Source organism: Rhamphochromis longiceps, linkage group LG3, assembly GCF_057381845.1.
Source record: "Rhamphochromis longiceps isolate RC_006_pf linkage group LG3, R_longiceps_female_GT1.1, whole genome shotgun sequence".
NCBI classification, from domain to species: Eukaryota; Metazoa; Chordata; class Actinopteri; order Cichliformes; family Cichlidae; genus Rhamphochromis; species Rhamphochromis longiceps.
The window spans coordinates 8549446-8558188 of record NC_140559.1 but is presented as its reverse complement, the minus strand read 5'-3'; the positions used below and the strand labels follow the sequence as shown (position 1 = coordinate 8558188).

Below are 8743 nucleotides of genomic sequence, written 5' to 3'. Positions count from 1 at the left end.
TTCTTTTAATTTAATGACATAAAGCAGGGATCAAATGTTTCCATGGTGACTGTTTTAGAATTGTGCATTTTTAAATCTGCATCAGACTTCAAAAAGAGCTCATCTGTGCAAGAAAAACCATCAAGTCAGGAGTATTTTCATATCTACATTTGATCTTACACAAGTTTTGAAGAGTTTTGGAAAGTTTCTCTTCCCCAACTGTGGTAGAACAGCAGCGTTTTAATGGAAGCCAGTAAAGGGATCTACAAACCCATCAGGGTATGTGACACTTTTTGTTTTTACTGCATTTTTGAAGAATTTGATGTAGTTTTAAAAAGCTGACAAACTGAGAATCAATTTAAGTTACAATGAGTAATTTCTTACTTCTTTGACAGGTGCTGTTCAACACACCCATATATAACACAGCTGTGGAGATCTGCTGGTATCTACCAGGTTACAGGGCTCAGGTAAGACCCAGATCCATCCAAACCAAAACTGAGATAAAATGTCGGGTGATTTCTGAAGACCTGGGAGTGATGCTGATTAAATGTCTCCTTTTATTTTTAGATTGCAATGATGACGGAATTCCTCAGACTTCAGAAGGAAAACCAAATACCATCAAGCCTCACTGCAGAAGATATGGGAGATCTTTTGGTGGAGAGGAGCAAAGAGACAGTCAGAGAGCAGTGAGTTACTGTGACACCTACAGACTGTAAGGAAGAGGACTCCCTTACTGCATTTATTTATATTGTATTGTCTGTATAGCACTTTAGAGCACACCTTTCACTTTATTAAAAGCACCTTATCAAGCACTTTATGTAGCATTGCACTTTAAGCATGGATTTGCACACAAGAAGTTTAAATATTTATTGACTATTTATTGGGAATTTTAAAATCAGTTGGTGGCCTTGTTTCAGATCCTGCACAGCTGCTCCTCATCAAGGAATGTGGTGGTTGTCTGTCAGGAGAGAAGAATGGTGATTGAGATTGTGATTAAGGTTTACCAATAAGGAAAACTAATGCAAATGTGTGTGTGAAATCTAGGGATAAAAGTGGTGCAAATAAGTGTTTGTAAGTTAATGATTACTCACCTTTCTTGCCTGTGTCCTCTTCAAGGTGTTTGGGCAAATGTTTCCCCGGGGGTCCAGACACCATTTAAAGGTTCCAGGAGAGACCATGGGTAAAGAGTGTGGTGAATCTTTTTGTGCTTGGGTTTCTGGGTTTTTATAATATTGGGTTTTGTGTAACATTAAAGTGTGAAATATTTATTAATATGTAAATGTGAAGATGTATTTATGTATTTATTTATTCTTATTGATATATTGTATACTGTGGTGGAAGGTTGGGATTTAAGAATTTACCTGAGAGTGGAATAATGGTTAAGTCTGTGACAGCTGAACATATTTAAGGCTGCCAGTTGTCATTAGGGGATTTTTGTGCTGTGAAGAAGCTTGACAAGTTAATTGTTTTAAGGAGAGCCATATAGCAAATAAATACTTTGTTCCACTACACTTGCCTTGGTCTGTCTCACTGTGTTTCCAGCCGCTAAGGGCTGCCCTGTTACAAGTGGTGTCAGGAGTGTGTCACTCATGCCACAGTGAGAAGATGATGACAAGAGGTAGAAGAAAGCCAGGCCAAGAGGAGCAGCCTGATGAAGGAGTTGGAGCTTCATCTGAGCTAGAGGCCATGGCAGCAACAAGCCCTGAGGACAAATTGGAGGAGTTAACAGGGTTGGTGAAATCTCTTATGCGGTCTCAAGCAGCCAGAGACCAAAAGTGGGAGAAGGATTTGTCACGTCAGGAGCAAAGGTGGAAAGGCATGCAGCATCAATTTCAGCAAATCCAGCTACAAGTTAACGCTGTAACTGATAAGCCTGACCCACCAGAGGCGCCAGCGCCCCCTACAACATCTGAAGAACAAGAACTTGGATTCAATGGTGAAGACATTCCAGTGGCCAGTGGGTCCAGGTCTTTAATTGAACCAAAACTTTTTCCTCTGTCACCAGAAGATGACATTGAACATTTTCTGACTACGTTTGAAAGAATGGCAAACGTGTGTCGATGGCCCAGAGATGAGTGGGCTATTCGTCTGGTTCCCCTGTTGACAGGTAGAGCCCGCACAGCCTACATTCTTATGGATTTAACAGACTCTGAGAATTATGATAAGGTGAAAGAGGCAATTCTGGCAAAATATGAGATCACTGCTGACACCTACAGACGCCGCTTCAGATCTCTGAAAGTTGAGCCAGGTGAGACGCCACGTGAACTTTATGTAAGATTGAAAGACCTGTTTTCAAGATGGATTAAACCTGAAAAATCAACTGTAGAAGAAATATCTGAGCAGATAATTCTGGAGCAGTTTTTGAGAATGGTTAATCCAGAGCTGGAGATTTGGATACGTGAGCATGACCCGAAGACTGCAAAGGAAGCAGCTAGCCTCGCAGAGGTTTTCACTTCAGCCAGAAAAGGAAGCAAGAGCACCTACTTCAGCCGGGAGACCCACTACGCCCAACCAAGTAAGTCCATTGGGGGTGAACAGGGTTCTGGTCAAGTTCAGGCTAGAAATCTTTCTAGTTCTAGGCAGCTCCCTTCCCATAGACCTCACAATGTGAAGAAATCCTTTAAGTCTTCAGTTCAGGATATTAAATGTTATCACTGTCATAACTTTGGCCATACACAACAATTTTGCCCTGCCCTTAAGTCAAAACCATCTCTTTTGTGTGCAGTTCCAAGACCAGCCACAGAGCCAGTAGGAAAGAAAGCTTGTACTGTCCCTGTTTTAATTAATGGGCGTAAAGAGGAAGCTTTGCTTGACTCTGGGTGCTTTCAGACTCTTGTACACTCTAGCATAATTTCAGGAGAAAAACTAAGTGGGGTTGGGGCTACAATAAGTTGTGTGCATGGAGACGAACACAGGTACCCCACTGCTGAGGTTTACCTGACAGTAGGAGGTCAAACCTACTTGTTAGTGGTAGCTGTTGTTCCCAGTTTGCCATATTCAGTGATACTTGGTAATGACATCCCCACTCTTTTTGATCTAATACACCAGTCAGATTATGACCCTCAAGTGAGTGCTGAGAAAGACATTCAAGGCTTAGGTGATGAATCTGGAAGCTCACTTCCTCTAGATATGACAGTTGAACCATTTAAACCCTGTCATGTAGTCACAAGAGCACAAAGTGCAAAGGAAAGGATGCAAGAACTGCCCTTTTTTGAGGAGTCTCTCGAAACGGAGCCAGGGAAGATTAGGATGTCTAGGGCTCAGAAAAGAAGAGAAAAGTTCAAAGGCTCAGGGGAAAAAGGTACAGCATTGTTCCCTAAGCCAAATGACCAACTTGAGTTTGATGTTCCCTCAGATTTAGGTGCACTCCAAAGAAGCGACCCTACTCTAAAAACCCTGGTTTGAGAAGGTAACAGAGGTAGAGGGGGCTAGTCAAGGTCAGGTAAGCTGTCTTGCAGACACTGTTTACTTGGTTAAAGGAGGCATCTTGTACCAGAGAAAGGGGAAGTGCGAAGCTGTGGCACTCCCACAACAGTTCAGAGACAAAGTTATGGATTTGGGTCATTCAATTCCATGGGCAGGTCATATGGCTTTTCACAAAACACTGAATAGGATCAGCAGCCGTTTTGTTTGGCCAGGGATGTATGTCCAGGTTTCTGAGTTTTGCCGTTCCTGTGAAAAATGTCAGTTGACCTCAGGCAAAGGAGTAGCGCGAGCCCAGTTGCAACCACTGCCAATTATTGAAACACCATTTGAGAGGCTAGGCATGGATATTGTGGGCCCTTTAGAGAGGAGCTCCACAGGTCATCGCTACATATTAGTCATATGTGACTATGCAACACGGTTTCCTGAGGCCTTCCCACTCAGATCAATTAAAGCTCGTCACATTGCTAATTGTCTTCTGCAGCTTTTCTCTAGGGTAGGCATACCAAGAGAAATTCTGACTGATTGTGGAACGAACTTTCTATCCAAGTTGTTGCAGCAGGTTTATAAGTTGTTAGGGATAAAGGGACTTAAGACCACCCCTTATCACCCCCAAACGGACGGGCTAGTGGAGAGATACAACCAGACTCTCAAAAGTATGCTGCGCAAGTTTGTCTCTGACACAGGTGCTGACTGGGATCAATGGCTGCCCTACCTTCTGTTCGCCTACCGGGAGGTCCCGCAGGTTTCCACTGGCTTCTCGCCTTTTGAACTTTTATACGGTCGCCAAGTGAGAGGCCCCCTGGATCTGCTTAAGGACTGCTGGGAGGAATCCAAAGCAGAGAGCGAAAACATCGCAGCCTATGTCATCACCATGAGAGAGAGGTTGGAGAAAATGGCATCATTGATGCAAGACAACATGAAAGCTGCACAAAAACATCAAAAGACTTGGTATGATCAGAAGGCCAGGGATAGGGTCTTCCTTCCAGGTCAGAAAGTACTGTTATTGCTTCCCACCAGCGATAACAAGTTGCTGACAAAATGGCATGGACCATACGAGATCGTCAGACAAGTGAGTAAAGTCACTTATGAGCTGAATATGCCAGAAAGAGTTAAAAAATATCAGACATTTCACATGAACTTGTTGAAGGAATTCCACAGCCGACAAGAGCCGGTCTATCAGTTACTGGTGCGTTCAGTTAAGGATGAGGAGGTGACTGAGAAGTTCTTTCCAACTAACACTAACATTCAAGTTTGTGCTTCAGTTGACCTTTCTCATTTGTCTCCTACTGAGCAGGCTGATATAAAACCACTCGTGGACCCACAGCTCTTTCGAGAAACACCAGGCTTCACATCACTGGTTCAGCACAAGATACGGGTGAAGGAGGATGCACCCGTTTGACAAAAGAGTTACAGAATTCCTGAACGGTTGGTGCCAGTGCTACAGAAAGAAATAAAACTGATGTTGGACCTGGGAATCATTGAGGTGTCAAGCAGTGAGTGGTGCAGCCCGATTGTTTTGGTACCAAAGAAAGATGACACCCTGAGATTCTGTATTGATTTCAGATATTTGAATGCAGTATCCAAGTTTGATCCCTACCCAATGCCCAGGGTGGATGACCTGCTGGAGAGAGTTGGATCAGCAAGGTACATTACAACACTTGATCTGTGTAAAGGATACTGGCAAGTGGCTTTGGCGCCAGAAGCGAGAGAGCTGACAGCCTTCAAAACTCCTTTTGGTATGTACCAATTTAAAGTCATGCCATTTGGGCTTCAAGGTGCACCAGCGACATTCCAACGATTAATGGACCATGTACTGAGAGATGTGTCAGCATTCTCTGCAGCATATCTGGATGACGTGGTGGTGTACAGCCAGTCCTGGGAAGAGCATGTCATTCACCTACAGAAGGTGCTACACTCCATCAGAATGGCTGGACTGACTATCAATCCCAAGAAGTGCTCCATAGCCAAGAGAGAAGTGGAGTACTTGGGCTTTGTAGTTGGCTCTGGGAAGATAAAGCCGCAGGTTGGAAAGATTGAAGCAATTCAGTCCTTCCCAGTTCCGACAACAAAAAGGAAGGTGAGAGGTTTTCTGGGTCTAGTAGGCTGGTACTGGAAATTCATACCTTCTTTTGCAGAGCGATCCACTGTACTTAATAACCTCACAAAAGGCTCAGCCCCTAACAAAGTGCGTTGGACAGAAGACTGTGAGCGAGCATTCAGAGACCTCAAGGAAGCAGTTTGCACACATCCAGTTCTACACAGTCCAGACTTCAACAAGCCATTCATCTTGCAAACTGATGCTTCGGGAGTTGGCCTTGGTGCTGTCCTTCAGCAAGAGGTGGATGGTGAAAGAAGGCCTGTGGTGTTTCTGAGTCGGAAACTACTCGACAGGGAGACGAGGTACTCGACGGTGGAGAAAGAGTGCTTGGCCATGAAATGGGCTATTGAGGCCTTGAGGTATTATCTTCTTGGACGTCACTTCACTCTGGAGACTGATCATCGTGCCCTCCAGTGGTTGAACCGCATGAGGGATGCGAATGCCCGCATTGCAGGATGGTACCTGTCTCTGCAGCCTTATGACTTTACGGTCCAGTATAGGCCGGGGAAGTCAAATGTGGTTGCTGATTGTTTATCTAGGATGACAGAGGACTGAAGCACTTCGTGCTTAAGAGAGGGAGGAGGAAATGTAAGAGGACTCCCTTACTGCATTTATTTATATTGTATTGTCTGTATAGCACTTTAGAGCACACCTTTCACTTTATTAAAAGCACCTTATCAAGCACTTTATGTAGCATTGCACTTTAAGCATGGATTTGCACACAAGAAGTTTAAATATTTATTGACTATTTATTGGGAATTTTAAAATCAGTTGGTGGCCTTGTTTCAGATCCTGCACAGCTGCTCCTCATCAAGGAATGTGGTGGTTGTCTGTCAGGAGAGAAGAATGGTGATTGAGATTGTGATTAAGGTTTACCAATAAGGAAAACTAATGCAAATGTGTGTGTGAAATCTAGGGATAAAAGTGGTGCAAATAAGTGTTTGTAAGTTAATGATTACTCACCTTTCTTGCCTGTGTCCTCTTCAAGGTGTTTGGGCAAATGTTTCCCCTGGGGTCCAGACACCATTTAAAGGTTCCGGGAGAGACCATGGGTAAAGAGTGTGGTGAATCTTTTTGTGCTTGGGTTTCTGGGTTTTTATAATATTGGGTTTTGTGTAACATTAAAGTGTGAAATATTTATTAATATGTAAATGTGAAGATGTATTTATGTATTTATTTATTCTTATTGATATATTGTATACTGTGGTGGAAGGTTGGGATTTAAGAATTTACCTGAGAGTGGAATAATGGTTAAGTCTGTGACAGCTGAACATATTTAAGGCTGCCAGTTGTCATTAGGGGATTTTTGTGCTGTGAAGAAGCTCGACAAGTTAATTGTTTTAAGGAGAGCCATATAGCAAATAAATACTTTGTTCCACTACACTTGCCTTGGTCTGTCTCACTGTGTTTCCAGCCGCTAAGGGCTGCCCTGTTACACAGACCATCCACCTCACACCTGAAACGGTTTGTGCTGAAGTGTAAATGCTGAGAGAAAACCTCTCTTTTGTTTTCTTTTGAAGACTTTGGGAGTTTGAATTGGAGGGTTTGGAAGAAACAGAAGCCAAACCTCTTCTGAAACTGGTAAGACTAGAAAACTCACAAGAGTTTGTTATTTGGAGATCTTTTTTTTTTTTTTTTTTTTTTTTTTACTACAATCACATAACCTCTCAACAAAACTGCAATGTAAACATGCTTTCTGTTTCAGGTGTGGGCAGTGAACACAATAAATAAAATGAGGGACATCGAGTTTCAAGCCCGGATGCTGCTGGAATTTCCAGAGGCCATACCTCCTAAATTTCAGTGAGTCACCTCTGACATAAAATCATTAACAGTCCAGCTACAGTATTTCAAAATTTCTGTTATTTTTTTTTAAATAGGTGTAAAAGATCATTCTTATAACTTTATTCTGCAGAACACCTAAGCTCCTCAGCAATGTCAGGAAGTACATTGACCTCCTTAAAGAGAGGCAGTAGGACGCACAAACCTCCAAACTGTTCACTGCAACAGACGTGGTGATAGAGGTGGTTCCCCGTGTCCTGCATGGCTTCTGGAAGCTTCCTTCTTACCCCCTACTGAACATGTCCTCCCAAAAATTGAGCATCCTCTCCACCAGTGTGACAAAGGCCACTTTGGATCGAGTGTCCAAATCTCTCCTAACAATGGAAAACCAGGCCATCTTCTCAAGGTCCATCAGAGATGACATGGTGCAAAGTGTCCTGTCTGAAGTCAGAGAGAAATATTCAGAAAAGATTCTGCTGAGCCACATTGCAAACTTTGCACCAGGACTACTCAGGGCAATTTCTGATGTAGCAAAGACGAGCATATGCCAGATCTTCCAGCCCCCTTGTGAAAGTCCAGTAGTGTCTGATGTTCTTCCAACTAAAGAACCTCATCCTGAAGGTCTGCTGAAGTCAGATGTTCTTCCCACTTCCCAACCTCCAGTTGAAAGTTCACGAATTGCTGATATTTTTTCCACTCACGAACCTTCTTCTAAAAGTTCAACAAAGGCTGATGTTCTTCCGACTAAAGAGCCTGCTTGTAAAAATCTGCTGAAGCCAGATGTTGTTCCTCCTAAAGAACCTCAAGAACCTGCTTGGGAAAGTGTTCTGAAGTCAGATGTTCTTCCTACTTCCGAACCTCTTTTTGAAAGTTCAACAATGGCTGATATTCTTCCCACTGGAGAACCCGCTCGTGGAAGTCTGCCAAAGTCAGATGTTCATCCTACTAAAGAACCTCTCATTGAAAGTTCATCAAAGGCTGATGTTCTTCCTACTAAAGAGCCTGCTTCTGAAAGTCTGGCAACGTCTGATGATCTTCCTAGTGAGGAACTCCCTTCTGTATGTCTATCCATGTCTGAGCCAGTTGTCTCTTTTACTAATAATTCAGAGAAGTCTAACAACATTAAAATCAAGGAGAAAAAGGAGAAAAAGAAGAAAAAAAAAGGGCTTCTTCCAAAAATTCAGAGCCCTGTTCTGTTGTTGCTTCAGACCCCAAGAAACTGACTGATTTTGAAAATCCAATCTGTTTGTTCTAACTCTACAAAATCAAATAAAATGATTAATCAATATTTTTTTCCACGAGTCTGCATCTATGATTAAAGAATATTTTTCCTTCAGATGTTTATAAGGGTTCTCAAAATACCTCCACAAGTCCAACAATTGTTAACATATTAGTGTTGTTATCTTTAAGAGAATCTGAACTTATTCTTACTCTTAACATATCAACAGCAGTAACTGAAAC

At 42.7% G+C, this 8743-nt stretch overlaps 1 pseudogene; it reads left to right on the top strand.

The window, feature by feature from the left end:
• The first annotated feature begins 222 nt into the window (after positions 1-222).
• Positions 223-8505, top strand: LOC146672725 (uncharacterized; annotated as a pseudogene).
• The last annotated feature ends 238 nt before the right edge of the window (positions 8506-8743 follow it).